Raw genomic sequence first — 12,540 nt, 5'->3', positions numbered from 1 at the left:
AATTATTCTAAGTTGTATTTGAGCTAACTTGATAAAGTGAAAGATATAAGTATAAGGTCAAGTTTTTGATTTCAAAGTATGAGGTAGATGTAATTCATGAAGATCTTATTGAAGATTTAATGATGAGAAAAGGAAGTGAATTTGAAGGATAAGAAAAATATCCTTGTGAAGTAAAAAAGCTATATTCAATTAGGAAGGATCAAGTACAAGGTAGAATAGGGACCTGTAATCGTAAAATTAGTTTCATTCAAATTAGGCCAGCTCATTTTTACTCTCTAACCATTGTAGCAGTGGTCTAAATCTCTTAATAGAGTTGGCTTAACAGCTATTTGCAAATCCTCTAACAAGGTGGCAGTTATATTGAATTGTCTAAAAATATCTAACAAGGCCACTCCTAATAGGGTGATTAAATACCTTAACAAGGTCACACCTAACAGTGTGTTTTGTAACCTTTAATAGTGTTGTCTCATAATAGGGCTCACTTCAGAAGAGTGAAAATAGTAACTAGTTGTGATTGGTGGTTTCTCCCAAATTGGGTTTCCATTTTAAATCCTGTTGTCAAATGTGTTCATGTTATTTTATGTTATGTGTTTACAACTAAGTTAAAATAATGGTAATCACTAAAAACATCTAAAGTTTATATGATAAGCATTTACCAAGTCTTACCAAATCTTACCAAGTTCTAACATTTATTTGTGTATTTACGGAGCTTCAGCAGTATTTAGTTTTCAATGTGCATTTGTGTACTGACATCTAAAGGATCTGGAATTTATTTTAGTAGTAACTGATTCACCCCTCCCCTCTCAATTACTCCTCTTATATTCAAATAGTGGATAGTATGTTCTGAGCAAAGTCAATGCAAGCCAAGAAAAAAATCAGTTTGAACCAAGTAAAAGTCTATTCCAGTGTATGCCAAGCAAAATAGTGGATGCCAAGTAAATTTTAGTTGATGCCAGGCATGAGTAAACTTTAGTTCATGCCAAGTGATTTTATAGAGGATGTCAAAGAATGTAGTATGTTCCAAGCATCAAAAGAAATTTAATGCTAAGTGGTTGCATTATTTGAAAGATCATGAATTCAATGGATCTAAGCCCTTCACAAATTTGTTTGCTTGGACTGTGTGAACCAGGTGGAAGATAATATTGATGTGTTGGTGGCACATAATTCAAGGTAAACTATTTTGAGGTGAATTCAAAGAGGATTGAAGGAGAATTTTTTAGAAGAGATATGAAATACGGGGTAGATTCATTGTATCCTACCTAATCTATCCTAACCCTAAATTAGATGATGGAGAATGAGTAGCAAAAGATCTAAATTTCCTATTTATAGGAATGGATGGTCAAAACAAGGGTTTCATGTGTGAGAACCTAAGGAAGACAAGGAGTCAAGGGTTTTGCTTCATCAAGTGACCTAAGAGAAGAATCTACATTGGTATGTTAAGCAAGAAGGCTTAAGGGTATGAATTCTTGAAGGGTGAACAAGCTATTAGAGCTAAAATGTGTAAGGGCCAAGTAGAATGGAGGATTGGAACATAGATCTATAATCTACAAATAGAGTTGTAAGTTGTTAATAGATTAAGCCTTACTATTACTCTCTAATAATTGTATTAGTCTAGGGTAAAATCCTTTGGATTAAGGTTGACCTAATAGTCATTTGTAAATCCTTTAACCGAGTGACATTTTGAGTAAATGGTCTAAAGTCCTCTAACAAGGCTCACTCCTAATAGGGTGATTGAAATCTTTTAATAAGGTCACATTTAACAGTGCCTATTTTAACTTTAACAGGGTTGGCCTTTCACAGGGCATCACTCCAAAAGAGTGAAAAAGAGTAGCATGCATACTAGTGGATTTTCCTAAATTGGCTTTCCATGTAAATCATTATGTCAAGTGTGTTTTTGAATCTATTATGTTTCATGTTTACATTATTCCAAGTTGATTTAACAGTAACTTACAAGATTTAAGTGATTGCATAATCTAATGGATGCATGCATGATGATAAATGTTTTATGGGTTCACTAAGCTGTGAGAAGTTCTATTTATATATCTAGACCTTGGATAACTGATTTACCCCCCCCCCCCCCCTCCCTCTCAGTTGTTCTAAAGTATTCCAACATGAAATAAGCACCCTATTAAAGGATTTACAATAGCTTGTCAAGACTACTCTGTTAAGAGATTTAACTTATTTACCTGTAAGAATATCTCAACAATGATCCTTTAGTTAGAATTCTATAGCTTGATGTCAGATCACATCTATCCTAATGTATACTTGATCTTTTCTAATCACATGTATCATTGATGTCCTCTGATTCCTTTCCTCTATTCTCCTTTAACTAATTTTGCAATGTAACTCAATATATAACACATTAATCACCATGAATACTCTATTTTGCACATGAACACTCTCTTTTTTCTCCTTATCATTCTTAGAAAGTTTACGGTTTGTCTTCCTTAAGAAGACCTAGGTAACTTAGGGTTAGGTATGAATTAATGGTAGTGATTCACCCATATTGCTTCTTAATCCTTCATTTTTTCTGATTGGATGCATGTAATGCATAGGGATTTGCATTTAATATTTTTCCTTATCAACAAAGATTGTAAAATAATCCTTAAGTTGGCCTAAAGATGGTTTATAAAAAATTTTGTGCTCATAGAAACAATTATGTCAAAACTATGTAACTTAGCACTTGAAGTCCTTGATGCTCAACATCTACTACAACTTCAATGTTGTAACTCAGCCTCTAAATAACTCAGCATATACTGATCACTCGGCATCTGAATAGCTCAACATATACCATCTGATTGAAACTTGAGTGACTCAACACTTAGTTTCTTAGCTTGCACTAAATATTTGTCGCTCAACATGTACTATCTAACAACTTATGCTTGACATGTCCGTTTATGGTGACTGATTAGGAAAGTACTGTACATACTTCATAAATTCTTTGGGCTCTAAAAAAAATTTGGGCTATTATTCACCAATTGGTTATTTTTTATATTCACCAATGTATGGCTGACATGTTGTAACTAATTTTAACCCTAAAGTGGAAAAAATACTTGTATAAAGGGCTTAGGGTTAGGGATTATTTCATTATTGTGATGCAAAAATTGGTTCTTATGTTAGAATTGAGTTGTAAGGGATTACAGATTGTAATAAAGTTGTAATCACTAGATCGTAATAATATTAGACTTGCTATTTGGTGAACATAGCCCAGGGATTGGGTGAACCATGTTAAATCTTGGTGTCTTGTGTTCTTTTCTGTATTAAATCTTGGTGTCTTTTGTTCTTTTCTGTGTGATCTATTACTTTTTGATATTGGTTATATTTGCATGTAATTTTTATTCTTATCCTTAGTTTAACCCTAACACATGTATTACTTGTTTGACATGAACTAAGTAAAAGACTTAAGTATATTATCACTCATACATGTCAAAACCAATCTAAGATTAACAATCTCCCCATTTGACATGAGTGGATAAATACTTGATCGTGTATAAATAACCTTTATCCTTTCAAGCATAACTCACATAATATCCACATACATGCAAAATTTTAAAACTTTAATTTTTTGCAAAAGCTTATGACTCATCAATCATACCTTAAAATTCAATAACTCCCCCTGAGTTGACTATGTTGTTTTATATCTGAAATCTCAAAAATTATTCCTCGTGCTAAGTAGATTTGTATTGGTTGATTTGTGTATCTCCCTCAAAAATATTATCTCCCCCCTACCTCTTATTTCTCCATACCTTATGTCTCTCCCATACTTATTTCTCCCCCATTTTGACACTAATTTCAAAGGGTTATACACTTAAAGTGTGTTTTTCCAAGAATTATTTGTGGACCTCAAGCATGATTTTCAATGTAGCATCCCAATTATCAAAAGCTACCTCTAGTGACTTGATCTAGATTGCCATCTTAGCAACAAGGTGAACTAAGCCTCCATGAGTAGAAAGATGTGGATCTTTCTTCAAGAGTGGTTTGGCAAAAGCTAGTTCCTTGTGCAATGTCCCCATATGTGGAGTTAGAATAGACTAGATGCTTATTAGTTTTCTTGTGTGAGGAGTGTGGGATTACACAATTTGGTGTACAAAGAGAAGATTTTCTCTAGTACCTTCTCCATACTATCAATTTTGATTGCTAACTCAACCTATGATAGTGCAATAGTACTTGATATCTTTTCATCAACCTTATGTTGAAATTTCCCTTCAAACCATTCAAGTAGCTTTACATTTGAATCAAGGTCAATGTCATTTAGCTTCTCCACTAAGTTGATTAGCTACTCTAAGATCGGCTTTGTTGCTTCTTGTTCTAGCATGTTAAATGCATCAAGAAAAATGTCCTTAAATCTATCAATGCTTATTTTTGCCTATGCTCTTGTCTAAGCAGTTCTTGATTCTTCTTCTTTGCAAGAGCATCCTGTAGGATGCCTATCTACTCAATAGTGATAGTTTCATATTCAAACTTGGAAAACTCAATCACTTCATCCAAGTTCACATTAACAAATAATGTGAATTCATCTACCTTAGATGTGCTTGGACTTGGCCATGTTGATTGTAGGGGTATAGCTTCTATACTCAGCCTATGAAGAGCTTGACTAGGATGAGTATTAATTTCTAGTAATGTTACGAGACTTTATATTGCTAATTGCTCCTCAAGTTTGGAATTCATGCCTAGCTCTTTAATCTTAGGGAAATAGCACAAACTTGGGTCACAATTTCGTGGAAGCCAATTTCGTAGAATGAGACCTTTCGAGAAACAAGTACCTAATTTTAACAAATCACTCACCCATTATGGTTCAAGCACCCGATCTATATTCAAAAAATTAGGTACCCAATTTTTTAATATGGATCAGGTGCCCGAAGTCCATTTTTAAAATTGGCTGCCTAATTTTAGAAATTGGGTACCCAATTTTGAAAAATTATAAAACCCATTTTTGGGGGGGTTTCTGGTCATTTTTACTAAAGTGTAAAATGAAAGCCCATTTTTGGATTTCTATTGACCCCCTTGTTGCTCTTTTTCAGTGCACCAGGTATTTTACTTTGTTTTCTACTATTTTATTTAATTGTTTTTAGTTTTACACTTTATAATTCCATCAATTTATTTTTTTCACTTTTAATATATAAAACTGTGAATTTATGTTTTTAATAGTTTTATCTTTAGATTATTGTATCTATTCATTTAAATAGTTTCGTATATGTTCATTTTAATTTTTTTTGTAGATGTTAATTTAAAAATTATTATTTTAGATGTTTCAATGCATTTAATAAAAATTACAATGTTGAATGATTAGATAGATGTAAATTAGATTATTTAAACATGTAATTACATGGATATTTAGATTTATTTCAACTAAACAATAATTAATTATAAATTAGTTTGTAAACCATATAACGAAAAAAGTAAAACTAACTATATTCTTAAATCTAACCTCAACCTAACCATAACTATACAATAATTTAATCTAAACCCTAAACATAAAACTACGTATTTAATGTGCTCCCTTACCTTAAAACCATAATTTTAACTCTAAACCCTAGATTCATGTAACCCTAATCGTAAGCTCAACTCTTTAATCCTAACATTAACTAAATCTATAATCCTAAAAAATCATACATAACCATTTATCCTTAAAACAACTTTAGCCCTAATTATGACATTTAAATGTAGACGAGCTCTTAAATTATATTTGTGATTTTCAATAAGTAATGTTTTAGGGTCCAAATCAAATGTAATTTTAAATCCCCTACTCCAAATTATCTGGACTAGCATATCCATTTATCATTTCATTATTTAGTTAAATAAATTTTACAACAAAATTTTCAATACTCTAATGATCATGTATCTTTTTTAATAAAACTACACACTAATTGTAAACATTGTATTAACCTTGATGTAAAATCTCACTCTCACCATAATTCTAAGCCTAACCCTAACACTAATTAAAATTTTAACCAAATTATATAATTAAAATTTAGAAACCTAACCCTAATCATTAATAAACTTAATCCTAAATGTTAAACCCTAATTCTAAAATTGTAACTTCAAATCTTAAAGCTAACACTTAATCCCTAGCTAGGTAACCATAACAGTAGGTCCATAATGGAAAGTAATCTTAATCCTAACCATAATTAAAAAATTTAATCCTTAAAGCTAACATGTGATCCTAAAATGTAAACCCTAATTCTAATCCTATTTTTAAAACACTAGAATTATAAACTTGTTAAACTATATAATCTTAAATTATCATCTATTTCAATCCTAAATCAAAACCTAAATCATAATTCTAAATTCTAATGCCTAATCTTAAACATGATAAGTCTTGAAATAGTAGTCGTAATCCTAAAAAAAAAAATTTGTGCCCCAATCATTTAATGTTAAAATTTACTCTACCCTAATTCTAAATGGATAACCCTAAATCCTAACCCAAACCACAATCTTATTTATGTTAAATACTAGTTGTTTTAATATTAAGCCTTAATCGTAAATGCTAAAGCATAATCCTAAATATCTAAATATAAATGTTAAACACGCATATTAAATTTCTTAGAAAATACATAAAATAATCCTAATCATATTTCTAATTTAATGGTGTAAACCCAAACCATAAGATCTTTACCCTAGCCCTAATTCTAAATGCCAAACCATGATTATAAATGGTACACCCTAATTTCTCAATAATTACCCTAAATGAGCTAAAATCTAAATTACTAAACACAAAATTATCTCAATCTTAATCATAATCCAAATTATTTTAATATTAAACCTTATGGTATATTAAGCTGTATGGTAATTAAATTAATTTATGGTATATTTTGACAATTAATTTATGGTATTCTAATCATAAATTAAGCTTTAAATCGTATATTAAGCTTTATGGTAAATTAATTTATGGTATCCTAATCATAAGCTTTATGCTAATTAAATTAATTTATGGTATATTTTGTGCCCCAATCATAATGCTAATTACTCTATACCCCAATTTTAAATGGATAGCCCTAAATCCTAACCCAAAACATAATCTTATTTATGCTATTTATCATAATTCTTTTAGTATTAAACCTTAGTCATAAATGCTTTAAAGCATAATCCTAAACATTTAAATATATAAATATTAAATACTCATATTATAATTCCTAGAAAATGAATACCATATAATCCTATTCATATTTCTAATTTAATGATATAAACCCATACCATAATCTTTACCCGTTCCCTAATTCTAAATGTCAAACCATGATAAATGGTAGACCCTAATTGCTCAATAATTGCCATATATGCTAAAATCTAAATTATTAAACACTAAATTATCCCAATAGATTAACCATAATTAAAAATCATAATCCTTAAAGCTAGCATGTGATCCCAAAATTTTTAAACCCTAATTTTAATCCTAATTTTTAAAAACACTTATTCTAATTTTAATCCCAATCATAAATGCTAATTACTCGTATATTTTGTGCCCCAATCATAATGTTAATCCTAAATCTCATATTTTGTGCCTCAATCATAATGTTAATTACTCTACCCTAATTGTAAATGGATAACCCTAAATCCTAACCCAAACCAAAATCTTATTTATATGTTCAATCCTAATTGTTTTAATATTGAACCTTAATCATACAAATTTGCTAAGGTATAATCATAAACATATTTATATAAGATATTTTTAGAATTCACATTTAAGTTTATTTATTAATATAGTTTTTTGGAGTATTATTTTATGATTTAAATTTGGTATAATATTAAATTAGCCTAAATATTAAAGTTTACTCAAGTTTTTAACTTTATTTATTTAATTGATATGATTTTAAAGATTTGTGCATTTATATAATTGATATTTTAGATTTATTTTATTAAATAGTAATTTTGTGATTTTTTATGTTGTTTAAACATATATGTAGATTATATTTGATGGACCCACCCCCACCCCCTCCCCCACCCCCACCCCCACCCCCACTACCTCCATCTCCACCCCTGCCTCCACAACCACCTAGTCCTCCACCAGATAGTATGCAAGGCATTGTTCACTCCATTGGGCATTTGGATTGTGATATCAATAGCTTTAGATTATGGATCCAAAACATGTGTTAATTTTATTCTAATGCCATATCCTATAGAGAGGTCCATAAGCTCAAAATAAATAAATAACATTTTAAAAGATATTTTATAAACCCTAAGAAAAGTCTTGAGATTAGTGAGAGAAAGCCTCACATTTCTATTAGATGGTTCACACATTCACGTATATTAGCACACTTTTCAGAGTGGTGGTGGATGATATTTGACCATCCATCACACACAAATCAAGAGGTACCCATGTACTTCCTTAGGAAACTATGGGCTGAATTTGAATTGGGTTTTGAAACCCAATTATTTTGATATTAGATCATTTCAAGGGGTTGGTGGAGGGATGTCTTAGGCTAGGCCTAGGGCAAAGCTAAGTGATAATATGAGGAATTGCATATGGCCTCAGCATCTTGTACCTCTTCCTACACCAATTGCCTTAGTGCCAAACCATCATCAAGCAGTGTCATCTGCTCTTACTTCATTGAGTGCCCTTTCAAGCAATTTAGTAGAGCAATGGACATAGGTGAGAGATATTCGTCCACTTGGACACATTTTTACTAGTTGTGGAGATATATTCATAGGCTCCTAGAGCAATGTTGATGTGGCACATGATGACCATTATGTTGAGGGTGGTGATGATGCATACACTACCCATGGTGATGGTAGTGATGATATTGATGTGTCATCATTTATTAACCTTCTATAGGGAAAGCACAGAGACAGTCAAGAGTAGCAGGTAAAATTTTAATTAAAATTTAAATAAAGTTTATAATTATTTACTTTATAAATACATGTGTAAGTGTATTAACCATATTAATGTATGTTGATTTTGAAATAATAGAGGATGGATGATATTGTTCCTCCTAGGAGGTAGTATAGTCTTTTTTTGAGACCTACAGATGTTGGCATCCCTCATACAATATGCACTTTGAATTACACTATAACTAATGTACATTCAAACTTGAATTTAATAACATGTGATCATTTGTTCTTTTTATCTGATTTTGTAGGGATTGTCATCTGCTACATAGTTTGATGTTTGTACAAGTCCTGATCTATTAACCACTAAGGCATATCCTCAAATACCTACAGTATGAAATTTTGACTCAAGACAAATAATTTGTACTATTTTTATGTACACATTGTTATTAACTTATAATCTTCAACTTTGATTCATGTATAATTTTATGTGTTTTGGTTTTACGAATAAGAGATGGATTGTACTTAACCATATAGACCTCAGTATAGTTTATTTTTTACTCTATCTTTTTGACCATTTGAGACATGCTGATGATTATCATGGTAACATATATTTAGACACATATGTGACATTGGATACTACTTAGGTATGATATATACATGTTTTTATAGTTTATAAAAAATGTAGTGTAAACTATGTACTTTCTAGTTTACGTACTTTGTAATTCATGTATATATAATTTTGACTCAACATTTATGTATCCATGATTCTAGGACTATGTCACCATGAGTGTTGCTAAGAGTACAGGACTAAGCCAAATGGATGTACGTACATCATTCTTTGAGGTCAATATTGTGATTTATGTACATACATAGTTCATTATGCTTTTTATCAAATTTTTAAAATGTATGTATTGTAAATTACAGGACCTCAACACTGCCACATTTGGTAGCTTTCACAGTGCACCTCCTCTTGTTACAGAGGGACACCCATCTCATGTGGTATTATTTTTATTATGTAGTGAATATTTAATTTATCTGTAAGCTAGATTTTGAAACCCATTTCAATTAAGCATGTACATGATGAGACACCTCATGTTACATTGGACAATGCATCTGAGTCCTCTTTGCATGGAGTAAAGAGGACTGCAAATTAGATAGATTAGGTCTTTTGGCACCTTTTGATTGTGTTTTTATGACATATTTTTTGTTTTGATACACTTTTTATTAGGATAGTTAACTATATTATATGTATTTTTTGACTTCATAGATCATGTTATGACATGTTAGACCATGTACTATTTTTTAACAACTTCTTATCATGCTAATGTATGTAGTATAGATTATTATGTTATCATGTTGTAGGCATGAACCATTTTCTTTCTTGCAACATATTTTATTCATGTTATGACACATTTTGTAAGTATATGGCACATGAACAATAATTTTAATAATTTTAATTATTTATATAGAAATATTAATTTAAACATGTTTGAATGTAAAAGTAATGGAAAAAATAGGTCATTAGTTGAATTGACAATTAATTTATAATATCAAGTGCATACCTTTAACTTTCAAATACAACTCCTATTTTTAAATGTTTACAATATGTTTCACAATCTATGTAAGACAATGTGAATGACATAAATAGAAGTGAACTCAAAATATACAATTGGTTCAACACATTTCTTCAAATGAGGTCCTGCAAAATAAAATTGTAAAACAAAAACATGTGTTAATAAAAGCATAAATTAATATGAGCTATCTGAACTATGTAAATATGTGTAATTTTTATGTACTCACTATGTGTAATTGCACAAGATGTTGATGTTCGATCCACCTTAAACATTTAAATTTGCATAAATTTTAATTGAGACCTGAATAAGAGGTATATATAAGTTCTCTAATTTTCTATTGACAACAAATACATATGTTTACTTAAATTATGTAAGTACATATATAAAAATAGCACAATAAAGAAAAAAACTTGAATGTGTTTGATTTAAATGTAGTCATCCCATTGTACCATCTGCATCCTCTCTCTTTTGCAATGCATCTATGATTATCTCACGATAGTCAATTTAAATTGTCCATGATACCTTATTGGCAGATCTCCCTTTGTATCTTTCTAATTTGATATTTGTTGCCACAACCATATGAGAATTGTCCATCAAGCCATCTAGCATATTGAGAATGTTTAACATATTTTGGTATGATCACACTCTTAAACTCATTCATAAGTGCATAAAAACTAACTTTATCTATAACTAGATCATACCTTCTTCCAATCTTCCCATCCTTCAATGGATATTCAATAGTATTGAATCTTTTTACATTAACTATTTTTGTCCAAAAGTAGTAAAATAATTTTCATGAAAACATTCATCTAACAGAAAAAGATTACCACACATATCATATGTACTAGAAAGACATGCACTGAAAAGAAAGTATTGATCATTAGGTGGCTTACAAAATAAACCTAATACGAAATCCTTTATAGTTTGAGGTGGTATTTTTATACCACATTGCTACAACATTTCTTTGCTATGCATGGTACCACATATAGATTGAAATACATCATAATGGTAACAAAATTGAACATGAGTTTTAGAACAATATGTAATTCTTTCCTTGTTAATCCTTACATACCATGGTTTACATTTTTCAAAAGATCTTTGACTAATGGTAATAGTTAACACCTTACCATCTACAAATTTTTTGAACAATTTAGTTTTAGTCATGTCCAAAAGGTGTTTAGGATGTTGATCACATATTTTTGAGCCAACTCTCAATTTAAGAACTTCTCTTGAACTAGGTGATACTCTTGTATTATCATGCAAAAAATTTCAACCAAACTTTTGACTTCACTAGTAAGTTTAATATCACATCTCAGGAGTCAACCACTAGAAGCCACAAAATATTTGTTGGATCACATTCAAAGTTAACCCTTCTCTTTACAACTCTTTCTAAAGTCTTATGATTCACATTAAGATATCCACTTATGTTACTAATCAATCATTTGTTAGTTGTCGATTTGTTAACTAAAGTTGTTGTTATTGCTTGTCATGTTGCATTCTTATCTTTAGAGCGACTTCTCTTTTCGATAACATCAAAGTCATTAGCAAAAATGGATACAACTTGTTTTAAAGACTCATTTTTATTCTTGAGTTTTGCATACATTTGTAACCTTTTTATTACTTTTCGCAATTTAGACATTTTAATTAGTTGCAACATCAACTGACATTGAAACCCAAATTTCTTATTATAAAAAGAAATGTCCATATAATGGATCTATTAGCATGTGTCTTGATTTGTCTCCATGAAACCAATCCCTCAAGATTATTTAGCACATCATTAGGAAAATGAAAATTATGTTCAAGAACTTTAGTATCATTCTGACATTTTTTTTTAGTAATTGGTGTTTCCATGTCTACATTCATACAATTATTATTTTCAATTGGCATTTCATTTTCACTATTATTTGGAATTTGAATCTCATTTTCATTTTTCTTGATATTTCTTTTGGGGCATGCATTTCCATTGGAGTTTTTTGTGCATGATCATTTGGAAATCTATTCTCATGCAGAAAATCTAAATCATTTAAATCGCAACCTACTTCTAAAAAATCACCAATTTTATCATGAGAAAAAACTCGAGGGTTTGGAGACATGCCTATATTGAATGTTTGATTAGAATGTGCACCTGAATCTCCTTGTATTGGGTTCTCTTCTTCAGCCTCTTCATCCATCATGGTATCCTCAATATATTTCTCCTTTG

This window comes from Cupressus sempervirens, chromosome 1 (assembly GCF_028749045.1).
Source record: "Cupressus sempervirens isolate cs-2001-9-10 chromosome 1, ASM2874904v1, whole genome shotgun sequence".
Taxonomy (NCBI): domain Eukaryota; kingdom Viridiplantae; phylum Streptophyta; class Pinopsida; order Cupressales; family Cupressaceae; genus Cupressus; species Cupressus sempervirens.
The sequence above is the reverse complement of the archived record's forward strand: the minus strand, read 5'-3'. Positions refer to the sequence as shown.